Below are 9241 nucleotides of genomic sequence, written 5' to 3' on the forward strand. Positions count from 1 at the left end.
CAAAAAGATTATGGCCATATAGTTGGGCACAAGCCGCAGGGTGAGTGTGTGTGTGTGTGTGTGTGTGTGTGTGTGTGTGTGTGTGTGTGTGTGTGTGAGAAAGAGAGAGTGAGAGAGATGTCTGTATCAAAAAGTCACTGACACTAAGTGGATAATGGCTAGTCATCTCCTGTTATTTTACATAGAGACCTCAGCACTGATCTGAATTAAAGGAATATTGCGGGTATAATTCATAAGACTCGAGTGGTTAAATCTATATCTTCTGAAGCGATATGATAGGTGTGGGTGAGAAACAGAACAATATTTAAGTCCTTTCTTATTGTAGATCTACACTTTCTCTTGAAGTTGAAGTGACTTTCACATTCAGCCCATTACTGGTTGGGGCTGGTCAAAGGTGGATATTGATAGTAAAACAAAAGGACTTAAATGCTGATCTGTATCTCACCCACACCTATCTTGGATGGCATGAGGTCGAGTAAATGATGAGAGAATTTTTGGGTGAGCTATACCATTAAAGTCTTGAAACGTGGGTGTTAGATCTTTAGAAAGGGAGGGTCAAGTTTGTACCAGTGTGATCTTAGGGATAGTCTCATTCAGTCTGGTTGTGGCATGAAGTTTATGGAGTTTCCTGTAAGTAGCATGAAGATGCTAGAGGACCGCCCCCTGAGTGACAACGCAGGGGGTTCAGCCAATGACATCACTCGGATCAAGCCACAAAAAATCTACCTCAACCTTAGACCAGTTATGATATTTCCACAAAAATAAACATATTCTGTTTCTTTCCATGATGTACCTCCTAAATATATGAACTCATCTATTCTAATATCATTAATATTACAGTTCCTCTTTTTGTTTTGTTTTGTTTTCTATTTGCTATTTGTCCTAATTAAATAATAGTCGTAATTAGTTATTTAGCCCTTGGGGTCTCTGAGACCTCAAACTAAACATGAGGTTTAACTGTGCTTTTAAAATCCACTTCCATGAAGAGCACATCTAACTGATATGTGTGGTCTGTGGTTGTATATTTTTTATTTTCACATTTGAACTAAAGGATTAATAATTGCCTATGGACCCTTTCCACGTATAAAGGTTTGGAATGCAGAAGTAAACTATAGCAGCGTTAACTTCAGACTGATCTCACAGTGAAATTGAAAACAGTAGGTTGACTCTTCTAGAGCTAAAATTCATCTGTGCTTTCCAACATTCAAAGCAATGCCGTCAGTAGCCAAAGTGAGAAGTGGTTTTGAATGTAAGGGCATGTGTGAGCTCCAGTTTCCAGGTGAAATGTCCACAGAGAAACACCAAAAGCAAGTTTTAAAGTGTAAAGGATGTCATACAGTGACGGGGAATGCATATTTTATTAACTCTGCTCCCCAAAAAATGGAGGAAAAAGGTAACCTCAGGATTGCGATTGTCACAGATTATGCAAATGCAATCTGGTTCTCCCACGCTGCTTATTCAACATGCTTCCGGACGCACCACAGGAGAAAGTAAACAAGCATGAACCAATGCAAAGATGTCTGATGGGAGCTGCCGCTTGTCAGTAACTCAGCATAATGTTTGCCGATGTCAGGTCAATCTAACATTCAGAAGCAACATGTCGACTTCCCATGTGATGCAAACTTCTATAGTGGTGTATAGGAGATCACAGGAAATATTATTTTTGCATTACTATTTGCTCTAACTGGGAATGGAGAAATCCACTACATTTCCACAACTTTCCAAATTAGGAATAAATAGAGAGCGAAATGGATAATTAAAGTCAGAAGAGAGAAAGAAGCCACATTTACTGTCACTCTCTCACAGCTGTTTTTGAAACCACATCACAACAGTGTTAAAACTAATGCAACTGTTATATATTTTCACTGAATGATTAAAAATTTGAATACTTTTACACAGTCTGTGAATAGGGTCTATAGACACCAAAATAATTTTCTATAGACATAGCCTGGGGCTTTCACAAGATTACAATAGATCTTCCATTGAAAAAGAAGTCTTGAAGTAACCTAATGCTATCTTCTGTGTCTTTAAGATGATTCAAAGCATTTCACTGTCACTGTGAAGCAAGTTACTGATTACCTAGTGGATCTGTATTATACGGTGGCCGACAGAGCTCAATGTGCTGCAACCTAAAGAAGACGCATGCAAATAGAAAAAAACGCATGCAAATAAAAAAACACCCACAAATTAAGAAAACATCTTCATCAGTTTCACAACACACGTGTGCTCCAAATACTCACAACACAACAAAATACAGAAACGCGCTGCAAAAGCTCACAACACAACCAAATACAGAAACTCGCTGCAAAACTTCACAACACAACCAAATATAGAAACGCGCTGCAAGTAATACAGACCACAACGGAAATGTTTCCGGGGGAACCAAATAAGTGACGAACCCGGCTGGGACGTGCTTATTGCACGTGAGCATCCCTATGCCCTACTCCCTTTGAAGGGTTAGACGGCAGAGCTCTTCAAGTGGGACTTTAGAGTGAGCATGGCACTAGTGTGCCATTTATGTAGCCGTTTGGAACACACTTGATGAAGGGAGCAATGAAAGACAACTTCCAACGTAATTATTTTCATCTGGGATGTTCCCATGACAACGCAGCACGTTGTCCATCAGCTAAATAGCTGTTCTGAGGACAGAAATGTAATGCTGTTAACATAACGGTTGCAAATAAATTTATTTTTACTTTACAAAAAAACTGTTAAAATATGCGTTTTATATATCCGTTATACATCTCTGTGTCAGTGTCTCAACTTTAAAACATTGGACCCTACATTACCTACACCTTCTTATGAAACTTTTCTTTATGAAAATGTAAACATAACATGAAACAGTTTGTATAGTGTAACTCAGAGCCATGGAGAGAATGGCTCTGGTGTAACTGATGTAAAGATTAATATCTTTCCTTCATGTTCTTCTTCTCTATCTTTTTTGTTTATTTTAGTTTTCAGCTCATTGTTCTTTTCTCATTTCTGATGACATTGAACATATTGTTAATACATTCTGTATATTGTATACAAGTTGTATGTCATAAAAAATTAATATCTGTATGTTTTGCGGAAAAAAAGTTAAAATAAATAAAATAAAGTAGAAGAACTATAAAAAAGTATAATATTACAATATAATATTATAATATTATTTCTATATACAATATATTACAATATTATTTTAATATTATAGTTTATTTATAAAAAAAAAAATATATAGGCTTTCACTTCTTGTCAATATCAGTTATTTGCTGTAAGCACGCACGTCCCAGCCGGGTTCGTCACTTATTTGGTTCCCCCGGAAACATTTCCGTTGTGGTCTGTGTTACTTGCAGCGCTGTATTTGCTGTGTTGTGACGTTGCAGCTTCTGTATTGTTGTGTTGTGAGTATTTGGAGTACACGTGTGCTGTGAAACTGATGAAGATGTTTTCTTAATTTGATGGTGTTTTTTTCTATTTGCATGCGTTTTTTTCTATTTGCATGCGTTTTTTTCTATTTGCATGCGTCTTCTTTAGGTTGCAGCACATTGAGCTCTCTCGTCCACCGTAGTATTACCTGATTGACATGACCAATACCATGAGGGATGACTTGCAAAAGCTTTATGCTCTTGGCAGTGATCTACCTCATGCTCTGTGCAGTGTCACCAGCAATCTGCGCATGGGATTTGGAGCTTTTGGAACAAAACCCTCTCACATTACAAGTACATTTCCTTTGAAGAAGTCATCAAGAATACATGCCATAAGCAATCTCAAATTAATCTCAAATTCATTTCACCTTGGTGTCTAAATACCCTGCTGAAAAGACCAGCATAAATGGTCATCAACTCATCCACTCCTTAAACTTTGACGGGTCAGCTACTCATTGTGACTCAAGTATTGGCATTATGGAGCCAAATTTGATTAGTTTTTTTATATTCCAATTTAAAACACTAAACATCACATTATCCACTAAAAATGGACTCCAAAGTGAGTGAAAGCACTGTAGACCGTCGAACAAAAAAAGGCTTCTGTTGTGAATCTTAGAACACTTCTGTCATTATTTGTATCACTCTCCTTGACTTTTATTTTGATTCTTCACTAGTTTTGATTTTGTTCACTGATTTGTTCAGTGAGATTTCTTGAATTTTTCATTTTTATGCCAGTAGGTGGTGACAAATTAGTTTGTTTATGTCATGAGCAAGTCATTGACTAAAGTGGTTCAATTAAAAGCACAGAGTCATTCACAACCGAAACAGTAGAAAGTGAACGAGAATGATTCGTTCACATAAAAGATTGGCTCAAAACACTGATTCGTTTACAAATGAAACATCTAATTACGGTAACCAGTGTTCCCTGAAAGGAGGGAATGAGATGTTACGTCATTGAACTGATGCTAGGGGTCACTCCCGAGAGCCCGGGTCAGTGAGTGACACATCAGTGACACTAAATAAATACTGTACATATTGCCTGAAAGGAGGCAAGATAATAGTCTGAGGGTAGCACATTTTCGCCACAGAACTCACATCAGTTGAAGTGATAAACTGTTTGGAGGGAGGACAAAATTCTCAGTCCTTTGATCGTGGTTATAAAAGGGGCCGCCAGCAGGGGCACCTTAAACCAACCTGATGTGGGGGGCGCTTTCTTTAAAATAGACAGAAGATAATTTTTCTTAAGTGAAATCTTGGAATAATCACTAGATTAAAATGATAATAATAACTTTTACCAATATTGGGAAACAATTAGTTTAATAGAAAAAGGCTCGTCTGCGAGGGAGCACTTTTAACCTTCCGAAATGACTTCCTAGTGTAACTAGCCAAACGGGTATTGTACAAAAGGGTTTGCACCACTAGAGCAGTATTAAAACTGCTGTTGTGTTTAACAACCCAGAGAGGTGTTTACCCAGTGGAAACAACCTTCTCTGTGTGTGTGTTTTTAGAGCAAATCCTTATAGAGACATTCATGTTGTAACTAGCTCGAGGGGGGAGTATACAAAATTTGTGTCACAATGCTTTTGTTTCAGAGCTACTCTTTAGTGATTAGAGCTTAATCTCCCTTCACAGAAACCATGTGGGTATACCGAGTGAAACGAGTGAAAATCTAGCAAAAGTATTTGGGGAATCCAACCTGCTACCTGACAGATTCCCAGCAAGACTGTTTAGAGATAGTACAAAGAGCTGACTCAACAGCCTAAACTGGCATATATGCTCAATGTAAATGCACAAAGCTCGCATTGGGCAGAGTGTGTGCCATAACATGAAATGAAGTGAATGATGCGACTCGAACACGCAAAAAAAACTAGTGCGAAAAATCTGCATGACACGTTGCGAGAATGCATTGAGGTTGTCCGGATGTTACTCACGTACTGATGTAGTAGCAGAAGAAATCTGGAAAAATTCATGAAAAATTTGTTGTAGCGGTTTGTGGGCACCCGGAATTGTATGACACAACGTCATACATGTACAGAGACAGGTCATCGCTTGGAGGAAAGTGAGCGAGGAAGTTGGACTTCCTGCTAAGTTCTGAAAATATGTGCGTCTACTTGATTCCAGCTATTGGTTGTACTTTCATATGAACCAAGTCGTAGAAGCCCCTCCTCCTGTCCTTTTCTGGAAGGGGGAATACTCGTGGGTTCGCGTTAAACACATTTATAATCCAGATGTCAAACTCGAGCGAGCAATGCGAGCTGATAATTTTCTTCGTTTTGTATGTGAATGCACCATAACAGGGTGTGAGGGTCCGAGATGTCTCGCACCACGTAAAAATTGTGTGACAATCTCATGCTTGCTCATCAAAGTGCCAATGACATACAACATATGTTTTTAGCATTAATGGGGAGAAACCTGCAACCAAATGCTCTTTCAGGAAATGAAGCATCACTTTTATCGAGCGATATGTTGGGTTTTCATTCTGTGATTAACATCAGTCTAAAAATACTTAACACTTTAGTGTGTAAATGCGTCTGGTAGAAGGGGCTCTGGCTTAGGAGCGTACTGTGTAAAGCAATGTGTGCGACAAACCATCTATGTTCCACGTGTTCCATTCTATGTCCAAATGTGTAGGCAGGGTTGGGGAGTAATGGAATACATGTAACAGGATTACGTATTTAAAATACAAAATATAACTGTATTCCACTTCAGTTACAATATAAATCATTAGTAATTAGATTACAGATACATTCAAAAAGTAATTTGATTACTGAAGAGATTACTTTGCATTTGTAGTCCTTTCAGATGGAAAACGTTAAATGATGCGATCCAAAGTGCATTTGAACAGCAGTGAAACACTTTCTTATGATGTGTTACATTCATACAAGCAAACAGAGAAGTAAGTTTGAAGTAAGATTGGAGTAGAAGAAATAGATATAAACCTTGTGTAAATTGTCAACTTTATGCTAAGCTAAAATGCTATTTCTAGCCATTTTACATGCACACGTTACCAGACATGATCATATATCTGTATCAAGAAAATTCCCGTTGATCATATTTTTTTTTCTAGTAAGACCTTTGATATTAGGGCAAAATTCGTATTCTTGATAATATTTTTTGTATTGTCTTCCGGTAAAAATATTATATGTGTAGAATAGAATGGAATGTATTTTTAATATGTGTATTTTGTCTTATAGAGTTTTTATAGTCAAAAAAATTGAAAAAATCTACCAGTGCTGAAGTAATCCAAAGTATTAAGAATACATTACTGACCTAGAGTAATCTAATGGAATATGTTACAAATGACATTTTACAGCATGTATTCTGTAATCTGTAGTGGAATACATTTAGAAAGTAATTCTCCCAACCCTGTGTGTAGATTCCACAGCTGTTGCTGTGGATGCCAAATCGTGCCCTGTGACTGAGAGTAAATCTCTCCACAGCGGAATTTCACATGGTGGAGCTTCCAGCATTTCGACTAGCTCTGGAAACCAAGGCTAGTTAGGCAATTTCTGTGCAACCAATAGCTCCGTTTCCTGATCCAGCATATTTGCATATTTGCATTTCTCCACTGGTCATTTTAAGCTATGGCATCCATTTTCCCAACGGAGCCTTGCTTGGTGAGTACTACATCTGTGTGGCTATGTAAAAAATCTACAGGGTTTTCATCCCAAGATGAATACCAGACTATATATACATGTTCCTTTAAGATGCCATTTTTAGAAACCAAGGCCGGTTGGTCCCTTTTGGCACAATCCATAGCCTTGTATCCTTACGTCCTCTGATTTTGCACAAAATTTTTGTTGTATCAGATTTATGAGGTGGAAACATATTTGTGCTTCGTCACTTGTGAGTCAAGGCATCCAAATCCAGTGGAGCCTGACTTATGGGTGAATGCCTTGATGTGAAAACAGGTCAGCTAAGCAATTCAGTCGGCTGGGAAAGTTTGAACTGCCCGGACCAATTTAAGGTGTTTTGACACCACAAGGGAAGATGGTGCATCAAATTCAACATTGGACACCACCAACTTGCTTTCTGGTTTATTCTATAAATGTCACCACTGACATGTTGTTTGTTTGAAACACACTTCTTCATACAGGAGTTCTGGTTGGAATGATTTCAGAGCCAAAAATACTGCCAGTTATTTTAGGCACTTTAAATGTCATTTTAGCCCTATTGGACTTGTTTGTGGTGATCATATTGTGTTTGGTCATTCAAACAAGTGCTTCTTTTCAAGTAGACAACACTGCTGAACAGTGGCATGTCGTTAGAAGACACTGACGTCATTCTGCGACATCATGCGTTCCATAGCACTCTTGCACTGACCCACACTGAAGGGTGGTTCAGCAATGTGGCAGCAAAATATTTCAAATTCATAAGGTTGGTAAGTCTTCCAGTGTTTTCGTAAGGGGGAGGAGGCTTGTGGAATTGATATACTGGTGGCTGTAATTAAACTGAAGATGGAGCAGTAATCCCCACACAGAGTGGGTGCTGTAAAGTTTTTTTGTTGTTGTTGTTTTGTTTTTTTTTTGCGTATTGCTTTTGCATTTGACTTCAAAAATGTCCATGAATGTGCTATTGCAACAACTTTTGAGACAAATGTAACTGTTCTGATCTGTCAACACATGGATGGTATTTGTAATGCAAAATCATTGAAGTATAAGAGCCATTTTTATTTAATTCAGAAACAGGCACATAGAGAGTAAAACCCAAACACACACAAAATCATATTACCATATTTTGATCCATTAAGTTAGTTTTCGTTAAGGGATTTAAGCAACATTATATACAAATTGTACCAGCTTTTCCTACTCAGAAGCATATGACATCAAATAAACAAGAATTAGGCCAGAAGTAATCCAAAAGCAATCAGATTTGATAACTTTAAAATGAAACCTAAGAGATTGCGTTACTGACTACAATTTTACTCATGTACTTTGTAATCAGTACCAGATTACAATTCCAATGTACCCAGCACTATTGATAACCCACAAAATACAACAGTGTCTTTTAGACCCCATTTACACCTGGTATTGACCACATGTGTTCAGATTTGTAGGGGAGGGACTCTGTTTCATGACGACATACATCAATTACTGTGTCAGTGTGTTTCTGCATAATAATATTACACAAAAAAGTCAGGAAAGACAAAGAAGTGCAAAAAAGATGGCGCGCTATTTCACCAGATGCAGATCTAAGCTAAACACAAAAGCAACATCCTCCCTCAAGTGGTACCCTTCCTGCAGGCTCATCCTGACATGACCCTCCAGCATGACAATGCCACCAGCCATACTGCTCGTTCTGTGCATGATTTCCTGCAAGACAGGGATATCAGTGTTCTGCCATGGCCAGAGAAGAGCACGTCTATTGAGCACGTCTGAAACCTGTTGGATTGGAGGGTGAGGGATAGGGCCATTCCCCCAAGAAATGTCCAGGAACATGCAAGTGCCTTGGTGGAAGAGTGGGGTAGCATCTCACAGCAAGAACTGGCATTTCTGGTGCAGTCCATGAGGAGGAGATGCACTGAAGTACTTGATGCAGCCAGTGCCCACCCCAGATACTGATTGTTACTTTTTATTTTAGGAAGTTAAATGTTTTAATTGATGCATTACTGTACTCCTGCTACAATATATATATTTGTAATCTCCTCTGGTGTATTCAGTGTGTCAAAACTAATTGACTTGTCAAATGTGTTGCTGTTTTACTGTAAAGCTTTGTAGATGGGCAGGTTTTGCTTTCCTGCTGAGGTTCTGAATGAGTCCCCAGAATAAAAGCAAAACCTGAAACCATACAGAAACCACTTTTTATATGACACATGTCATGTAATTTCTAATAAAAAA

Source organism: Xyrauchen texanus, chromosome 8 (genome assembly GCF_025860055.1).
Source record: "Xyrauchen texanus isolate HMW12.3.18 chromosome 8, RBS_HiC_50CHRs, whole genome shotgun sequence".
NCBI lineage: Eukaryota > Metazoa > Chordata > Actinopteri > Cypriniformes > Catostomidae > Xyrauchen > Xyrauchen texanus.